A 19920-nucleotide genomic window follows, 5' to 3' on the forward strand; every position below is an offset into this window, starting at 1 on the left:
TTATTGATAGTTTGATGCCTACAGGCGAACATCAAACAAATATTTGAAATCTATCGTCTGCTCTTAATGTTTTGATCATCCATATAAAGGTCCTTAGGTGTGATGCTCTACAAATAATTAATTGCCCTCAAACTTAGATTCCTTATAGGTAGTACAACTGTGGGTAATTCATAAGGTCAACTGGTTGAACCACTTCATCTACCATGGCTGTAGCATCTTCATCGTGATTCTCATTCAAGGGTTTCACCTCCATGGTTCCACCACTGCTCTATAGGGTCTTTCGCTGCTCACATATCATATAAAGTTTCCACTGAAGAAAAACCACCATGCCCACGTGAAAACTTATTCCGTTGAATCCTCCAAATTGAAGCATCATCACCTCAACTATCTCAAACCCCTTTATTACCTCTCTATCCTTGTGTAGAACCCTCACATTGGTCTCTTCTGTATTGCGCCATTTAGGATAACTGCATAGGCAACCCAATGGAACACAAAGCCCCTTTAACTTTGCAAAGTTGATCAAGAAGGATGAGATAAAATTCAAATTGTGTATCAGCAGGTTTTAGAAGTTCCACTTTTGCAAAGTTTTGATAGAATTGTCGTGTGTAGTGATGATTAGATATGAACATCTATAGTTTTTTGTCCTTTTTTTTCGAGATTTGGATTCCATGGGAATTTGCCAATATCATTGAGTGCATTTTTCAATAAATGCATAAAACATGTTGTCCAAAGTATATGTGTATACTTTTTTATGCACCATCAGACTTGCTGCTTTACAAACAGGGGCAGCATTGGTAATCTAGGATGCCGGTTTGGGTTCCGTCCCAAGTTCAGGTATGAAGGACCAGTTCGCCGGTACGAAGGACCAGTTAAGATTAGAATGTCACATGGTATCATAAAAACATTTAAACAACAAAAACACTTATAAATTTGTAATCATAGCATCATGAATCATGATCATACTATCATACACTTCAAGTTCAGTATCAAAGATTCAAAACGCCATTGTTTGTGTTAAATTTGTAACCAGAATATATAATTGCAATGAAGTGAAATGCAATAATCCAAAGACAATCAGATAACATAATTAGTTATCCTGGGGAAAACTGTCCTCCCCGAGGGAAACAACCCAACCCAGAAAAAGATAGTTCCTTTATTCAGAATCTCAGAAATGATTACAAGAGAGCTATTTATGATTGAATTCTTCAAAACTGATCAATCAAAAAGCCTATCTTTTATACAAAATTTTAGTATTTCTAATTAAATAACTGATTACAATTGATATGAATCACACACACACTATAAATTCTACAACACAAAACAATATGCAATGACTTCTAATACCATTTGAACGAAAAGGTGATGCCTTATCCCTACAAAAACACACTCGGACGTCGTATCTCTGCATACACAAAAAGGAACTTGGCTATATAACTGTCATTGCTCTATAAAACAAACAATAGCAAATAGAGTAACTGCGTGGGCTGCAGATGACATTCATTTTTGGAATACAAAACCAACGAGTGTTAATAGACATATGCGGCAACGATAAGATGAACAGACACAATTATAAAGAGACCCGTTGACGACAATATGGAAACGGTTGACCATAATGAATAAAGGAGTTGAGTCACATGATACCCAAATTAATTTGCTAGCAAAGCATAATGATTGCAGAGTGCCAAGGAAGCAGCTGATTCATACAAGAGATGACGAAGATATATGAAATGACAAAGACATAAGGAAACTCTCGCCATAATTGAATCAACAAAAAGCACGAAGCCAAAAGCAGTAATCAATCGAAGAAGACTAAAATATTAAGAATGCAAATATGAAGAGGAACAAACACATGGAGCCAAAAAACAACTGAATGAGATCAATTTGGAATTCCGTAGCAAAATGGAGAGCAGTAGAAACTACACTGATTTCTGAGGAACTTGTATGTGTAAATTTTAGGTATTAGATCTTTCTCACAGCACAGTTTGAAGTTTGACTAATGGATTAAAATTGTATTGATATTCTTTTTCATCATCATCTTCTTCTTCATTAGCATTAGTTTACTCACAAATGGAGCTAAGGCCAATGGGTTCAGCTGCACCAATAATAGTATTGGCATCAAAATCTTCAAATTCATCAAGTGCAAGCTGAGAAGTGGAAGTATCCAGGCCCGCAAGCTCTGCATTTATATTGTACCTCTTTGTCTCCCCTTCATTGTATTCTTTACCCTTGTGTGAGACAAGATGCAAGTTGTAATGTACAAATACCAAGTTCCCCACTCTATTTGATTGCAACCTATTGCATTTCACCGAGTGGATGAAACACTATGTGCTCCAATTTCTTTTTGATGCAGATGAAGTAGCAGCCTATGAAGACAAGACAAAATAAACAATTAAAGTAAAATTATTAATCTTATAAAATACAAATTTCTAGCAATTTATGAAGACAAAGTCAACGAAATTTTTAATGACAAAACTTACTTGTTATATAACTTTGATTGCAAGAGGCTGCAACATTTGGAATCTTTGGCTATGGAGGTACCACCAACTAGGAGCATCCTTCCTAAACCAATGACAAAGAACATCTTTACTTAGACCTCTTGCTTTCACAAACTCTATGAACTCATCTGTAATCAAATCTCGCATATCATCATCAACAAAGAGTCTTTCAATTGCTGCCTTGTATCCATTAGACACTTTTAAATCTCTATAGGGTTGCAAGCTTCCCAGTAGATCAGTATATTGGGTGCTATGGTATTAGGGCGTCAATAAATAGGCAAGCAAATGTAGAGTATTGGTCATTTTGTTCCATCATTTTATAATAATTGCTTGCAATTCTTTGAAGAAGGTCTCTTGATGATCTTGATCTTTTTCATTTACAATTTGTTTGATCTTCTCAAGCATTGAGTCTATGCCATCGTAGATCTCTCCAAGGTAAGGCCTATCCATGGCAGTGTACCTAAGCATGCTCATAATGGGCTCATTGAACTTATGCGATGTTCCACACCTTCTTGCCATGAGCCATCCAATAGCCTTTGCTTTATTTTGGATGCCTTCTCATTCTTGCTTTGCCTCCATATGGTCCAATTATTGCTTATTACCATATTGCAAAGTGCTTCTGTCACTTGCAAAAATCATCTCAAGACGATTAAATTTGATGCAAAATGAGTCTCAACAACTTGTAACATAAATTAGAGCAAAAAAATATAACTATTAGATACATACTTTAAAAAAGAATACACATTACACAATCAAAATATGAAAATTTGAAATTGTAAGATACCAATTGAATTTTTTTTTTAAATTACTAATTTGAGCTCAAGTTCACTTATCTTTAGTAGCTCAAAACCTGAGAAATTTCTGAATATTCCTTGATTCATGTGGTGGTTTGTGATGAACATCGGAATGTCCTTAGCCTTTCCATACACCTCATTCATCTACCCAATTTTGTTCCCAATAATTTGTAGCATAAGATTGAGTGAATGGAGTGTACAAAGTGTCCAAAATGTATGCTGCTACCGTTCTTTAACCAACAAACCAACAAGTCTACAATTCTTTGTGTTGTTTGTTATGACTTGGACAATGTTTCTATCACCCGCTTGTTCAATGGAAGAGATGAGAATATTAGAAATAAATGATCTATACTTTACTTGCCCCTCACAATCCACAAATTTGAAAAACATTGCTCCATAAGGGGACACTTCCAAGACATTGATCAAGGGATGATTTCTTGTATATTTCCATCCATCCAAAACAATTAGTACCCCTGTCTCAATCCATGAGTCCTTTATAGGCTTCAATTGATCATGAGTCCCCTTAACGTCTTGATCCAACAAGGTGGTTCATACCAGTGTTCCGGAACTTTGCGAGTCCGAGGTAGAGACGGCCTTTCCGAGGCAAATGACCTCTGTACTCTGACTCGGCCGAGTCTTAGTAGAGTCCCCAAGCCCAGGGTTCTCCAAATTTTTTAAAATTTAAAAATTTTTTTTTTAAATTTAAAAAAAAATAAATTTAAAACGATAGATATTTCTAGGTGGTTTTTTTTTTCAGTGTATATTAATTTTGAAAATGATATTGTGGTATGTCACAAATTTATTAAGGATTAAATCTTAACTCTTAAATTTTCAACTTTATATTATGTTATTCAATTTTTTTCCTTCAGAAATTCGCTGTTATACTTATGCGATCTATGTAAAATTGTGTATGAGTGTTAAGTAGCTTCTATTTATCTCAATTATTGTGTATTTGATGTTAATTGACTAAATGATGCATGAAAAAATCATTAAATCCTTAAAAATCTTTGAAATTCATGGGGTTTTCGATTTTTCGAGTCCTTGCTAAGTCATGGCTGAGTCCGGTTGCCGAGTTCGAGTTCAAGTTCGAGTCAGATTTTGACTTTCCGAGTTAGAGGTGAGTTCGAGTCTCGTAACTATGGTTCATACACTCTCATAATCGGGGCCCTTATACCCTCTTGGAGCTTCATTGGCACTTTTCAACATCTTCTTCCAATATGGAGAGAAAACAACACTAAAGGGCAACCCATTTGGAAACAAGCATCTTGCCACATCAATGTCAACAATTTCTTGACTCTGATTTTGAAATGCAGTTTCTAGTGGACCCTTTGTTTTGTGTGTGAGGGGTGCTTCATGTTCAGTATGAAGGCCAACTGAGGTAGTACAAATGAAGTGGTCTTCTATCACAACATTTCTAGAGGGGGTTTGCATTCGCTTTACTTGATTTAACTTTTATTTCCAATGACTGAATTTTCACTACCTTCTCTCTCTTCTGCTACCTCATGCTCTGCAATATATTTTAATTTTATTGCATTTGGTATATGTACACCTTTTTTTTCTAAGGCATTTCTTGACTCCTCTTCTAGGGTATACACAAATGGCCTGGCACATAAAAATATGAACTATTCCTTTCAACATCACAACCGTGCATTACTGATAGAATGCACCACCTCTTGGAAGGGGTCTTACAATATCAACATACTTCCACAAGGGAAAATTAGAATGGGGTTCTATTCTTTGTTTGATATTGCCTACTAAGGAAGAGGTAGATGCCATTGTAATTCCTTTTCCTATGAAAATAAATTGTATACATATTCAATATAAAAGCAAGAGAATGAAAATTTGTGGAAAACAATTGGTAAATCTTACGGACAATGAAGAGAAATGAAAAAAAAATCTAGAACAAAAACAAAAACAAAAACAAAATAGAACAAATACTTACCTCTTCAATGTTAAGATTTTTTTGCCTAGAAACAAAGGTAAACAACAATAAAGAAGAGCATAAACAATATACAAAAGACTCAATACATTTATCTTGGGAAAACCATTCCATTTGAAGGCAAAAACCCAACCACCTCAGCACAATATCTTTTTTATTGATAATAAAATGTTCGAGTACAAAGCTTTCACTTGACTTAAAATACACTCAATAATCACATAAATAGATTTGAATTGAGACTCTTCATATTACACATGAAGGTCTCTACAAATTTCAAATCCAATAGTCTTCATATTTCCAAATATTCAACATTTCATGTTTTCATGTGCACGCCTCTTCACATGACTCATGACACATGTCTCTTTATAATATAGTTTCAAATATTATCACAATTGTCTTCTTCAACTGAATATGACCATAATGGTCATATAAAATCAGAGATATTTATCTCTATCACAGCTAACACCTTAAACACTTCCTCTTAGCAAGAGCGATCTTTATTATGGCAAGCACAAATAGCTATAACCAAAGATGTCAATGATCACTTCACATCACATAAGCTGCTACAATCTTCAACACTCCCTCTTAGGAAGAGAGAGATCTTTAGTATGGCAGGCACACATAGCTACAACCAAAGATGTCAAGGATCACTTCACATCACATAAAACATGCTATCTCAGCATAACATAATTCACCATAGATATTTCATAAGTGCATATAATTAAGTCATGGAGTTACACACATGACTTCCATCATGCCTACTTGTAGAGGGTGGAATGATGGTTTTCACCTCAGATTTCTCCTAGAGAAGAATACATTTCCATCGTGCCTCATCACCAGGAGCTTTCACCTCATACTTCGGCCAGAGAAGGATGGATTTCCTCCATGCCCGAGTGCAGAGGGTGGACCAAGGGCTTTCACCTCAAAGTTCTCCCATAGAAGAATGCATTAACAATTGAGATTATCTCTCAAGAAAGACTCCTCGGTAGGAACAACTTGTTCATAACAATAAGATACTTAATGTAACCTCCCTCTGATGCTGAAACATCTCCCTCTGAATATTATGATCTTCAAAGTAACATCCTTATGTTCATGATCTCTCCTTATTTCATTGCTTCTTGTTGCAAGCTGCAATTAAGAGAGATAATAACTCATCTATAGAGGTCAATTCTAAAACAAAACACTATTCCTAGCACAATAAAAAAAATCAATATCACAGAATACTTATCTCTTTTCTATGGACTTTCAAGTATCATTCTACATTTGCAGAGAGTATGTAGGATACACTTTGTCCACTAATAGTCACTTGACAAAGTAAAAGAAAAGAAAAGAAAATTTACTCACTCCATTGACAACGAGGCAAATTGACCAAAATGAAGAACCTACTGCTCAGTAAGCTCATCTACAACAGTCATCTTATTTAACTTGATAAAAAGCAACCCAAACCAAAATACCTGTCTCAGAGTTGCTTTTTGAAGTCGCAAATCAAGACTGGTAAATCTTGGTCACAATGATCTTCACAACAAATACATTTGAGATTGAGCTTGCAAAAATATTCTAATTAATAGTTTCAAGTGATGATCACAAAAATAAAGTATCACAAAGATACTGTTCAAAGATATAGAGATATGTCCATACAAACCTCCTTCCAAAAGCTTACACCATATTACTCGCCCGTCCATGAATAAAAATGATATTGATGTTTAATAAATATCAAAGGTAAATACATAATATCGAAGGTAAATACATTGTCAGAATAAATAAATACCAATCAATGACAGATATCAAGAGAAAAAAGAAGAAAACATTAGCCTCAAGGTGAGACAAAAAGAAACATTACTACATCGCTGTTATGGAAGAATTATCTGAATAAAAACAGACAACAAACTTCCTCGAGCCACACCAAGAGCTTGCAAAGGCTGTGTCTTGACTCGTTCCTCCTTCCAGTTCTGCTTGTTAAACCATATTTCCCTGGACAAAATCCATTGCTTGTAAGAGGCTGGAAAATGGGCAGCCCGTGGCCATCTTTGAAGTGAATTAAGGGCTTTCACTACATGCTTTAAGTTTAAATTCCTCCTCTGACAAAGACAGATCCATTCTAATTCAACTTGTTTTTCTAAGAAATTTTCTTTAGTCCAAAAGATGCAAATTGAGGATCTGGGTTTTGATTATCTGTGTTAAAACTCAACAAATGAAGATGACATTATTAGATTTAAATCTCTCTATTTTTGTTTATTTTTATTTTTGTAGATTTACTTCTATTTCTAATGGTTACTCCTCTTCTATGTTTCCATATTCTCTCTCTGTTCAAATGGAAACTTTCTTTTTCTCTCTTCATTATGTTTCTATTTCTCTCTTTGTTAGCTATAGAAACATTTTTGTATATACTTGTATAAATAGATCATTTATGATCATTGTTTAACAACACATTCATTATTTTACCATAATGTGGTATTAGAGCTAGTTTTTTCTAAAAATAATCATCTTTTTATTGAAAATTTCAGAATTACTTTTCGAAATAGGTTTTGAAAATCTTTAATTTCTTCATGAAATTTTAGACTCAAGATTTTCAACATCATTTGCTTGTGTGCGTTCAATTTTTTTTCCTCTTTGCTGGAATTTATTCATTTATTTTTAAATCTGTCTGGGGTTTCTATAATGAGACTGGGCATTATTTTTTTGGTTTGAAATCCGTTTCTAGTGTCATCTATTTTCCTGAGTTTTTTGGTGCTTGTTCTTCTCTTAGCTTGTATATATTTGGATTTGTATGTCAGCTCTGCCTAGTCACGACTTTTAGGCGCAATGTTGCCCTCTTTTCATGGTTTTATTTCTGCACATTACTACCATTGACTGTTTTTTATACTCGGTGTTTTTTTGCAAATCGCCGCCATTTGCTTGGTTTTTTCAGCTCGCTGTTTTCCATGCAAAATGTGCGTGTTTTTGGGAGCTTTTTGTCTAGTCATTTGTCTGGTTCGTTTTCTTTTAACTTGTTTGTCTTCTGTGACTAGTTGTTTTTGCTCAAGAGGCGTTTGTTTGGGCATCATTTTCTTGCTACACTTCTTTTTCTTGGGTTGTTTTTCAACATCTCCAACATTGTGTTTTGCAAATGCTTTCTATTATTTTGACCTATTTTTTTGAGCATATCCACCATTGTCTCACATCTCAACAATTTTTTTTACTTTTTTTCAAAATTGGCTAGGGTTTCTTTCGAAACTCTCTTTTTCCATGTTGGTTAAAACATTTTGTAGACTCTTGGTGGGTTTTACAGATCTCAACTGCATCGGTCTTCATTTTTTTAGATGCATTATTTTCCATGCAAGAATGTACAAAGGACAACTATGAGCTAACCAATTGAGATTATAACATTAAAATATATATAAAACGAAAAGATTACCTTCATAATGTGGATGATCTTAGAATATCTTGCAATTTCTATCACGTCTTAATATAATAATACTGTATTTATACTCATATTTGCGTGGGTATAAAATATGTACATATGTATATACATATATATACATCTATATGTGTGTATGAGTAGCCCTTATATATATATATAATTTCAACTGATTAGCTCACCCTTCATATTCATGCTTGTATGAGTAGCCTTTATATATATATATATATATATATATATATATATATATATATATATATAAAGGCTACTCATACAAGCATGAATATGAAGGGTGAGCTAATCAGTTGAAATTATAACATTAAATTATATATAAAAAGAAAAGACTACCTTCATAACGTGGATGATCTTAGAATATCTTGCAATTTCTATCATGTCTTAATATAATAACATCGTATCTATACTCATGCTAGCGTGGGTATAAAATATGTACATATGTATATACATATATATGTGTGTGTGTGTATGCCTAATCTCTAATAAAGCCTATATATATATGTATATACATATACATATATATGCACACACACACAAACATATATATATATATATATATATATATATATATATATATATATATATATATATATATATATATATATATATATAAAGGCTACTCATACAAGCATGAATATGAAGGGTGACATCCTTATATTAAGGCATGAATATGAAACATTATTGTTGCTATTCCTATTTTTTTGGACTTTGGCAACAAATTTATTATTTTGCCTTGAGCGACTACCTTCCATATTTCTTTTTATTTCATTGGGCCTTATATTGTTAAATGATTCATCATTAGTTATTCATATTTTTAAATCGATGGCCTTGAAGAATGCATTGCCACCTTAGATTTTCTTGCATAACTAGGCATGCATTCAAGAGCCTTCTTGCATATCTACGCTTACCTCTCAACATTGGTTTATTATTATTGCTTCTTACCTTTTTGGTCTACAAATTCAAATATCATTTTTGCTTCTTGCCGTGAATCATTTTTCCACCCATAGCTTATGTTCTTTCCAAAGCTACTCTGTGATCATTTACAGTGAATTCTCTAAGAGAGTCTGTTCGTCTCTATACAGGACGAAGACATAATATTAGATTTGCACGGGAGAGTTGACATATTCAGAACCAATTGATTGCACTTTCAAGTCGAGCTATACCATTCTTTAGGTCATGAATTATACTCCGATTTTCTCTTTATATCTTTTCGAAATCAAACATTAGAACTATCTGATTTGCCTATCAAAGAAGGCTTCATTTTTTTTCTTTTGTCCAAAGTTTGGAATGATTATCAGCCTGCATATTTCTTTCTGTTGTCTTTCTCCTATATTGATATAAGGAGCCATTATATTAAGGAAAGAATATGTCCATGATAACATTTCGAGTATGATTGTGCATATCTAAAGAATCTCTATCAAAGATTGCCAACTCGTATAGGGGTATTGTCAATACACCTCTGAGATGTGTGCAACCCCTGTCTGATAATAGATTAATTTGAAAGGAATTGTATTCCTCATTTGTAATGCCATAGGCCAGTTCTGGCATATTAAGATGACAATGTTTATATTCAAAAACTAGAAATCATTTAAGGAATCAACTAGAAATTCATCCATGAGGGCCAGTATGGTCGAGATGAAGGATGTGAATGGGAATATCCCTGCAAGGAAAAGGAACCATATGTTAATAGCAATACTCAAATCTAAATAACTAAGTCAGCTCATGGTAATCCTTTGTATATTTTCTTGTTGTCAAGTCGAGTGGCAGATGGTCGGGCTTATAAGATGCCCATCCAAATTCCTTGGCCGAGGTAGGTTAGTGGCATGATTCTTCTATGATCACTAGAGGTCAGAGTGCTAGCAGTTAGAAGATAGGTTGATTGAAGGTGTCCATAGCCTCATTAGTTGACTAGCCAACACTCTAACACTAGGCTGCTAAGTGGTAAGACAATGGTTTCCCAAGCCTAATCCCAAGGTAAAGAGGGTCTTTCTCGATAGAGATTGTGCAGGGATATTGAACGTGTTCGCAATTAGGAGGTTAAGCCCATGACAATGCTTCTCCTCTCTTCGAGATGCCAAGGCTTGCACAACATAGGGACATTAATTACATTCTCTCGAGTACTTATTTCATGTTTCTGCATTTTATTTGATATATATAGTCATGTATTAAAATTTTGTTACTTCCTTATATTAGATGCGAGGAATTCAATTACATAAACCATGAGATAGAAATGCAATAGATATGGCAGTTTCAATTACATTCCACGTGAGCTTGGAATCAGAATGTTAGTTTATTTTTCAGTTATATGAATTGAAAGCTACAAGTAAACACGTGTTTTCCTTTCATGTGAATGTGAACATTAATTGATATAATTGTCACTCTTTTTCTTCGATTATGATCACATTTTATTATTTGTTAAATTGGCTATGCGAAATTAGCATGTTACATATGCTATCAAAATGCTAGGTTCAACTCTAAACCTTTGGCTCTTCATACGTTTAACCAACAAGGAAATTGAAAATAATGTTAAACAAGACGTACACCAAAATGACTCCTTGCAAGAAACTTGGACACCACATATTCTTCTAGTTGATTAAGGACATGCCAAAACATGACTACTACTACACACCCAAGGATAATTAAACCTTAGTGCAAGCATTGTGGAAAATCAAGAAGGAGAGGGTTTGGTGGACTCCTGCCAGGAAGGCAATAATGAGAAACAAACTCACTGAGGTATGGAATGCTAGGCAAACGGATTCTCTTATGATCTATTGTAAACCATGTGAGGGGTGTGATAAGCCTAGAGATGAAAAAAATTGAATACCCAGGAATAGGGTGTCCAATTTTAAGATATTCTTTTTGATGTGTCCTCAGAAGACGAAATTTTGTAAATAATGCAGTTGCAGTCGCAACAAGCAAGTTTTTTTTGTTTTTGAAACAATAAAAATGAGCATTTGGCGAACTCTTTTCGTTTATTGTTCTTAATATCTCTAAGCAATCAGATACATTTTCTTTTTAAAACAAATGTGAGCATAATATTGGTTAGGAAACAATTATATATTTCAGAAAACTCAGACTTAAACCATGGCTAGCAATGGAATCACTATGGAGAATGAGTTGACTAGTGGGGCCAACTCTCAAAATTCCTCGGATCTGTTGATCCAGGTTTTGTAAGATACACAAATAAAATTAGGAAATATGGAAAAGAGAATGAATGAAATGGTAACCCAGATTGGGTGAGGCTAGGTGGAGAGTCACTCCTCATTACCTCATAGGACTGAACTCGAAAATTTTGGCCACAATAAAAGAGAAAATCAAGTTTCACTAGCCCCATTTGAAAAAGAAAAGAAACAGGAGGTAGTAAGTGAAAGCTTCACTAACCCCATTTGAAAAACAAAAGAAACAAGAGGTAGTAAGTGACTTATCTACCGATATAAAGAAGATCAAACCATCTAGGTTCTTAGGCTTTGAGTCTGGTGAAGACGTTGAGGCTTGGTTAACCGAAATGGAACAATATTTCAAAATCAGGAGATTTTTTGAAACATCCAAAGCAGTATGGGGAATATACCATCTCTTTGGAGAAACAACCACTTGGTGGGGAAACAACAAAATAGAGCTCAACATTAAGACTACTGAAATCACTTGGAGCAGATTTGTCTCCATTTTTAAAAACTGATGGCTTCCCCAAACCATCTACGACTAGAAACTATTGGACTTCCAAAATTTCAAGGAAGTGGATTTGACTGTGCACAAGTACTGGGAGAAGTTCACCCGTTTACTAAAGTATGTCCTGTTTATCAACAAGACAAAAACCTAAAAGTTAGAAAGTTCATCATGGCTTAAATAATAGGATTAGGGGAGCTGTGGATGTTCTCGCTTCACGAACCATGGAGGAAGCTCTCAATAGAGCCATCCAATGAGAGCACAAAATCAAGAGGGACAATTCTATCTGAGATAACAAGGGAAAACTAGTTGGAATGCTGATATTTCAGACCCAGGGCTGCATAAAAAGTGTTTTATGAATTTCAAGCCCAACAAACTAGAATTGAAGGGAAACAATGGTAAGGAGTTCAAGGGTAACTCTAGTAATAACGGCGGCAACAAAGGGAATGAAAAGAAGGGACCACCTAAGGGATGTTTTACGTGTGGTGGAAACCATTACTCCAACCAATGTCCCAATAAGTTTAATACCAAGAAATAGCCAAGACCCCCACTACCTCCTCAATAGGCAACCTATCAACAAAGTATTCATGTAGCACTAGACAACCGTTAGGAAAAGCATCAACTAGGCACTATAGAAACTCCTGGTAAAATTTATGGAAATCCCACCTCTATATTAATTGATACAGGAGCAACATAATGTTTGTTTCCCCAAAATGGTTGAGTAGATTTCCTAAGAGAACTAGTTTTATGGATAAACCATGGACTATTGAGCATGCAAATCAGATAAGGGCTAGGGTAGAGCAGTGTTCATTTGAGGCTTGGGTAGACTTTCCAAACTTCTCTATTGATGTTAATTTGTACATAGCACCTCTAGGGTCTTATGATATCATCATGGGGATAAATTGGCCCAGTGAGCACAAAGCAAAAGTGGATTATCTTGCCAAAATAGTGGAGTCTGTAGATGATCAGGGCAACCCCTTAACATTCAAGGAATAATGTATAAGTAAAACCTCTTCAGGTCTCAGCCATACAGCTTAAAAGATGCAAAAGAAAGGGGTGCGAAATCTTTGTTGTAAAGATAAAAGACTTGAGGGAACCCCTAGAAACCACTTATCAGGATGACTACATCTTTGAAGATGGGGAAATTAGATTGAAGGAATCTTTTGAAGAAAAGTATCTATACCTCAGAAATTTCCATGATGTATTTCCAAAAGAACTTTCAGGCATACCTCTTTCTGAGGTATTTGATTTTAGTATAGACTTGGTATCCAGGGCAGAGCCCATATCAAGAGCACCCTATCGAATGACCACTACCAAATTAATGGAGTTACAAGTGCAATTGCAAGATCTATTGGATAAAAAACTCATTCGACCAAGTGTCTCACCTTGGGGAGCTCCAGTGTTTTTCGATAAGGATGGAACTATAAGGCTTTGCATAGATTATAGGATGCTTAGCAAGATCACCATCAAGAATAGGTACCCACTTTTTTAAATTGACAGTCTATTCGACTAGATGAGGGGAGCAACGATATTTTCCACAATCAACTTTAGACTGGGTTATCACTTGCTTTTGATCAAGGAAAATGACATTCACAAAATTGCCTCGAGAACCCATTATAGCCACTATGAGTTTACAGTATTACCCTTTTGGCTAACCAACACTCCGACAACTTCTATGAATCTCATGAATGACATATTCTAAGATTGTTTGGACAAATTTGTGTTAGTTTTTATTGATGATATTCTCATCTACTCCCAAAACGAGGAAGAACACTAGAAGATCTAGAGATAGTCTTACAAAGGCCACGAGAACATAAGTTGTACGAGAAACTATCCAAGTGCTCATTTTTTAAGAGGGAAATCTAGTATTTGGAGCATATTATATCAGCCCAAGGAATAGCAGTAGACCCTACCAAGATCAAGGCAATAAGAGAATGGGCAATGCCTAAGAATGTATCAGAGCTAAGGAGCTTCATAGGCTTAGCATGATTTTTATAGGAAGTTTGTCAAGGATTTGTCCAGGATTGCATTGCCTATCACTACACTTCAAAGGAAAGGGAAGAAGTTTATGTGGTTTGAAAAATCCCAAGCAGCTTTTGAATACTTGAAGGATAAATTAACTATCGCTCCAATACTTAGGATACCTAATCTCGAGGGCCAATTCGTGGTAATAAAATATGTGTTAGGAGAAGGATTGGGAGGCATATTGATGCAAGAAGACTAGGTCATTGCCTATGAATCTAGAAAGTTGTAAAATTATGAACATAATTATGCACTGCATGACCTGGAATTACCAACCATTGTTCATGCTCTAGATGTGGAGGCATTAACTAATTGTAAATTCTTTCGAACTCTAGTCAAATCATCATAGACTAAAGTACATATTTACTCAGCCTAACTATTGAGATAATGGGTGTTGCACACATTGCATAATATTGTTATATTGTATTATGCAATGTTGCACTTAGGAGCACCTAGATGAATGTGTAACATGTAAAGATTCCCATGAGATATACTTGATGAGTTATATTGTAACATTGTGATAATCTTTGATGCAATTATTTAATATTGTGGAAAAATAATTAAATGCCCAATATTAAATGTGGGGTCAATGGGTTAGGTAGCACATGGTTTTAACACATGGTTTATGTAATACCACTTGGTGGTTTTGTGGGACTTTTTACCATACAAGTAGCCACAAGAGTAATTGTAGATATAAGAGAAAAGGGCAAAAGATGAAAAGGCAAGAGTTGAGCGGGACAAGGCTTGACAGGTTAGCCAAAGAGAGCATTTGTGAAGGTTGGAAATATTGCATGGGATGTGTGGATTCATGCTTGTTCGCATGGATTGCTTGGTCGTGGCTATGGATTTGAAGGCTTCTATTGTTGTATTACAATGGTGTTTTTGTTGAATAATACATGGTGATGGATGCTTTTGTAGGTTGGGTTTTTCCCTCAACGAATGTTTTCTAGGGTATATCTTGTGTCACATTTTTTGTGTGAGTATGTTGTTTATTCTCTTGCATGTTGATTTTAATTATATATTTATTTTAGATTTATTATGGGTTATGTGGAATCTATTATGGGTTATGTGGAAACGGTAATATTTATGGTTGCAAGTTTCCTTAGAAGTGGTATCAGCATTATGGTTTTGTTGTTATAACCCTAGATTGAATCCATGAGAATGTATGAGAGGACAAAGAAAGGGCAAGATATATGAGTTTTGTAGGTTGTTTATTGGAGATTTGAGGGTTTTGGATTTGCTATTATGATGGGATGTTGGCATATTTTTTGGGCATGTGAAATTATTGGTTAAAAGATTTTTTCAGATGTTTCATTTAAAAGAGGGTTTAAGAGGGAGTTTGTAGAAATGACCTTCTGGGCAAAAATATACCTCACCATTGGATCTAAAATGATGTTTCCATAAATTTTGATATATAATATGCCCTAGTTTGGCCATGTGAAGAGAAAATGCAAAAAGTTTTAGGTTTCATCCCGTGGCGGCCATCAAATTTAATCCTATCGGAGTTTTCATCACAAAAAAAATCGTAGTGAAAATTGTAAAAAAATTGCCTTGGTAAAACGACCATAGCTTTCTCTCAGGATATCAGATTTTAGACTTCTTACAGTCGTTGGAAAGTTAATTTAGAGCACTACAATTTGGTATAGATTTGATTTTATGATTTTGACATTTTGCTAGGCTTTAAGAGCCCAAAAGTTAGATGTTGTTTATTTTGAGCACAAATATGGGCATAAATTGAGCATACAGAGTCGGATTTTGGACATCGAGTAGTTTACAAAAAGATTTTGGAGAACTCTACACATTGGTTCAAATTTGGTGTAGGTTTGACATGGTTTATTTGGTAATATATTGATTTGAACGGGTTATGATATATATTGACTGTGGTAACATTGTGAATTTATGGCATCGTATATTTTGGAGATTTGGAGTTTGATGTCATTGTATATTCAGTTTATATTTCAGATTGGTCTCTTGATGATATGGTTATCGATATTTGGTTTGGATATATATGATGATTTGTTGGGTCTACAAGTTGTGCAGTGTTGTAAGCCGTCTATACTTACAGGTTGCTTTTATCGCTTGGTTATGGGTTGTCTTTGCCCATTGATCATTCATTATTGATGCATATTTAGATTGGTGGCTTGGATTTAGATTGTTTATGCCCTAAGTCACATGATTTGCTGATTTTTCTTCATGTAGAAGGGATGAGATGTTACCAAGTACAATCATGGTGGAGGATTGTGGTTGACTATTTTAACTGACACATTGGAAGCTTTGAAAGTTAGATGCTTGGTTCATGGATGTGATCATGGTGCCATGGATTTTGGCATGACATGATTGTATAGACAGTTATATCCTTGATGTTCATTGGTTTGGATTGTTGATTTGGTTATGGTGGTATATCTTCTTGGTTGAGGATCATGGTTATTTGGTTTCTTTTGATGAGCTCATGATGTGCACTTTGAGTTCTTTGATGGTTTAATGTTTTGATTGATTCTCATGGTTAGTGGATGGTTTTTTCATCATGACCTCATGGATAGCTTGAATACATGGTTTAGTGAGAGCTTGTGACAGTGATGAGGTGACAATGTAGGATTAGTTCCTGGTTAGGTTTGTATCTTCTTGGTTTAGAGATCTTGGTTTCACTTGGTACTAACACTTTGGTTGTGTGAGTGTAGACTTGAAGGATCTTTATGTAGGAGATAGATTTTATGATGTCATAGGTGACTTGTTACCACAGTTGAGTGAGAGTTTTTGACATTGATATATTTATTGAGTGTTTGTAAATATTGGAGGTTTGTCTTAGATTCTATTGCTGTAGAAGTGTCTTTGACATTTGCATGGTACACTTGTTATCTTAATGGTGTGTATAGATGGTTGCATCTTGAGGACTTATGGGGTTTTTGGTAAAGGTGTGGTTTATGCTTTCATTTGGCATGTTATCTTTGGTGTCAGGATGATTTCATTATTATGTCATGATATACTCTTGATACGTGTTTAAAGTTTTGACATGTTATAGTATGTTCATATGGAGCATGTTATCGCTTTGGTTGAGATAGTTTAGATCATGTTGTCATGCTTATGTCACTAAGACCATGGTTGAAACTTTGACATTGATTTTGGTTTAGTTTTTTGGTATTGTGTACATTGATCATTTGTTGGATACTTCATGATATTGCTATGTTGCATTTGGAGCTGGCATGGATTGATTGGTTACAGGTGCTCATGGATACTTAGAGACAGTGGTGATGCTGATTTCTCTTGGATTAGAGAAGTATTTTATGAGACAGTTGATGGTTTCAACAACAAGTCCAAGGGGCATTCACTTGATATGGACTTGACAGGAGATTGTTCTTAGATGAGTTTTGGTTGGAGACTTGGATATCTTGATAAGCATTCTCATCCCCCACTCTTGGTCTACTCGGCAGTTTACTAATTGAGAGGTATAGCCCATTGTTTCTCTCAAGTGCATTATGTTTATGTTTATCTTTCATGGATATGGATTTTGAGCTATGGTACATGAGTTAGTTCTGGAGGGTTGATTTGAGAGATGATTTATTATTGGTTATCTCCTTATGCAGATGTTGTTATGGTGGTTGAATTTGGGAGATGGTTTTATATTGGGCATATTCTTTGGTTTAAGAATGATTTATGAGTTTGATTTTCTTGTGGGAGGCTTACATACATGATTGGTTATGTGGTATGGTTTGGGTGTTTTTGTGGCTTCTTGGTTGGGGTTTTATGGAGATCTTATTTGGCATAGTTTACATCTAGAGCTATGTGTAGAAGGACATGATATAGGTTATGATTTGTATGGTTTTTCTTTGGTCTTGGTTATCTTCTTGGATGTTCGGTTTCACTTACATTGGATTGTGGGTTGGTTGGATATTGTGATCAGTGGTTTGTGTTCATGTATGTCATGCGAGAGATGGCATGGTTATTTTCTTTATCTCTTTCTTTTGTTGGCTATGGAGAACTTGGGGGAGTGTTGGAGACTTGTTCTTGCAGGTTATTGTTTAATTTGTTATGGATGTCCTTGATACTACATGGATTCACTTATATGAGATGTGAGTGGTTTGGTTATAGATTTGACATTATCTTTTGCAGTGGGAGCTTCTTGGTATATATGTGACAAGTATATCTCTTGAGGCTTGTGATTGTAGGTTTCAAATTGGATATGTTGATGATGCTAGATTCACTTGGTATACCTTTGGAGGTATGGATAGTTGGATGGGTTAGTAGTTGTTGTGGGTGCTATTTTAGCTATGAATATTTTGACAATTACGGATACATGTGATTACCTTTGGATCAAGTGTTTGTGCTTAACATTTCAGTTGATACAGTATTTTATGATCTTCTAATGCGACAGGTTGGGTGGCTTTCTCTTTGGATGGCTTCGATGTATGTCTGACGACATTGGCATAATAGGAGGTGGTATCATTCATGTTTGAGATGCTGAATACTTTAATTTTGTTGTGGGTACCGGGATGGAGCACATGGTGTACTTTGATCCATGATGGTGGATGTGCTAGGAGGGATTGTTTCCTTGTTCATTTATGTGGCTACGGATTGACCCTATGCAATGTATATAACAAGTGGGAGATTATGGAGATAATGGGTCTTTCACACATTGCATAATATTGTTATGTTGTATTATTTTATTTTATTATGTAATGTTGCATCTAGGAGCATCTAGATGGATGTGCATCATGTAAAGACTCCCATTGGATATACTTGAGGAAAATGCGGCTTGGGAAGACTATGATGAGATATTCCAGAAGTTTCCTCATCTTTTTTCCTATAACTTGAACTATGAAAGAACTCCGAATTAAATATATTGTGGATTTATGTTTATAGTTAGAATGTTTTGTTTATCTTGCAAAATTCATCAAGAACGATAAAACACAAGGGGGAGGGTATGTTACATCCCAAATTTTTGCTTAATTTAAAATAATCTCCCAGTCATTGAGAATTCATGTGAAATTAGTTGACCAGTAAATTTGTTGAGATATTTGATCACTTGAAATGGAATTTATGTTTGTTCGTTATTATTTCATATGTCGTATCAGTTAATTGTTATACTTGAATTTCATATGACATGTTAGTTAATTGTTATGCATGAAATTGAAAATGAATATTATGGAAATTCAGAAATGATTATGTGATATTTTGAAAATCATGGAACTATGTTATTACTTTGGGACCTTTCCTTTTTGCAGGAGTATGATGGAGCGAGGGGGGATGGTATTTGGCAAAATGGGAGTACCATGAGCTAACCAGTTGAGATTATAACATTCAAATATATAAAAAGAAAATATTACCTTCATAATGTGGATGATCTCAAAATGTCTAGCAATTTCTATCATGTCTTACTATAATAATACCGTACTATACTCATACTTGTGTGGGTATATATATGTATATACATATATAAATGTATCCATATCTCTAATAAAGTGTGTGTGTATATATATATATATATATATATATATATATATATATAAGGCTACTCGTACAAGCATGAATACAAAGGGCAACATCATTATATTAAGGCATGAGTATGAAACAATATTGTTGCTATCCTTATTATTTTTG

At 34.7% G+C, this 19920-nt stretch overlaps 1 protein-coding gene and 1 long non-coding RNA gene across 5 annotated transcripts in view; both read left to right on the forward strand.

Annotated features, from left to right (window-relative positions):
* LOC149547695 (FKBP12-interacting protein of 37 kDa-like) overlaps window positions 1-19920 on the forward strand; it is a 156868-nt gene that overhangs the window by 100527 nt on the left and 36421 nt on the right. The gene's annotated exons all lie outside the window — the stretch shown is intronic.
* LOC149547697 (uncharacterized) lies at window positions 9935-19179 on the forward strand. Of its 3 annotated transcripts, none has more exons than XR_016353909.1 (3): window positions 15548-17768; window positions 18433-18541; window positions 18695-19179. It is a non-coding gene; the product is annotated as an uncharacterized LOC149547697 (long non-coding RNA). The 3 variants fall into 3 exon arrangements; XR_016353910.1 differs by having other exon boundaries at window positions 15553-17768; window positions 18489-18541; XR_016353908.1 differs by having other exon boundaries at window positions 9935-18541.

Source organism: Cupressus sempervirens, chromosome 7 (assembly GCF_028749045.1).
Source record: "Cupressus sempervirens isolate cs-2001-9-10 chromosome 7, ASM2874904v1, whole genome shotgun sequence".
In the NCBI taxonomy this organism is placed as follows: Eukaryota; Viridiplantae; Streptophyta; class Pinopsida; order Cupressales; family Cupressaceae; genus Cupressus; species Cupressus sempervirens.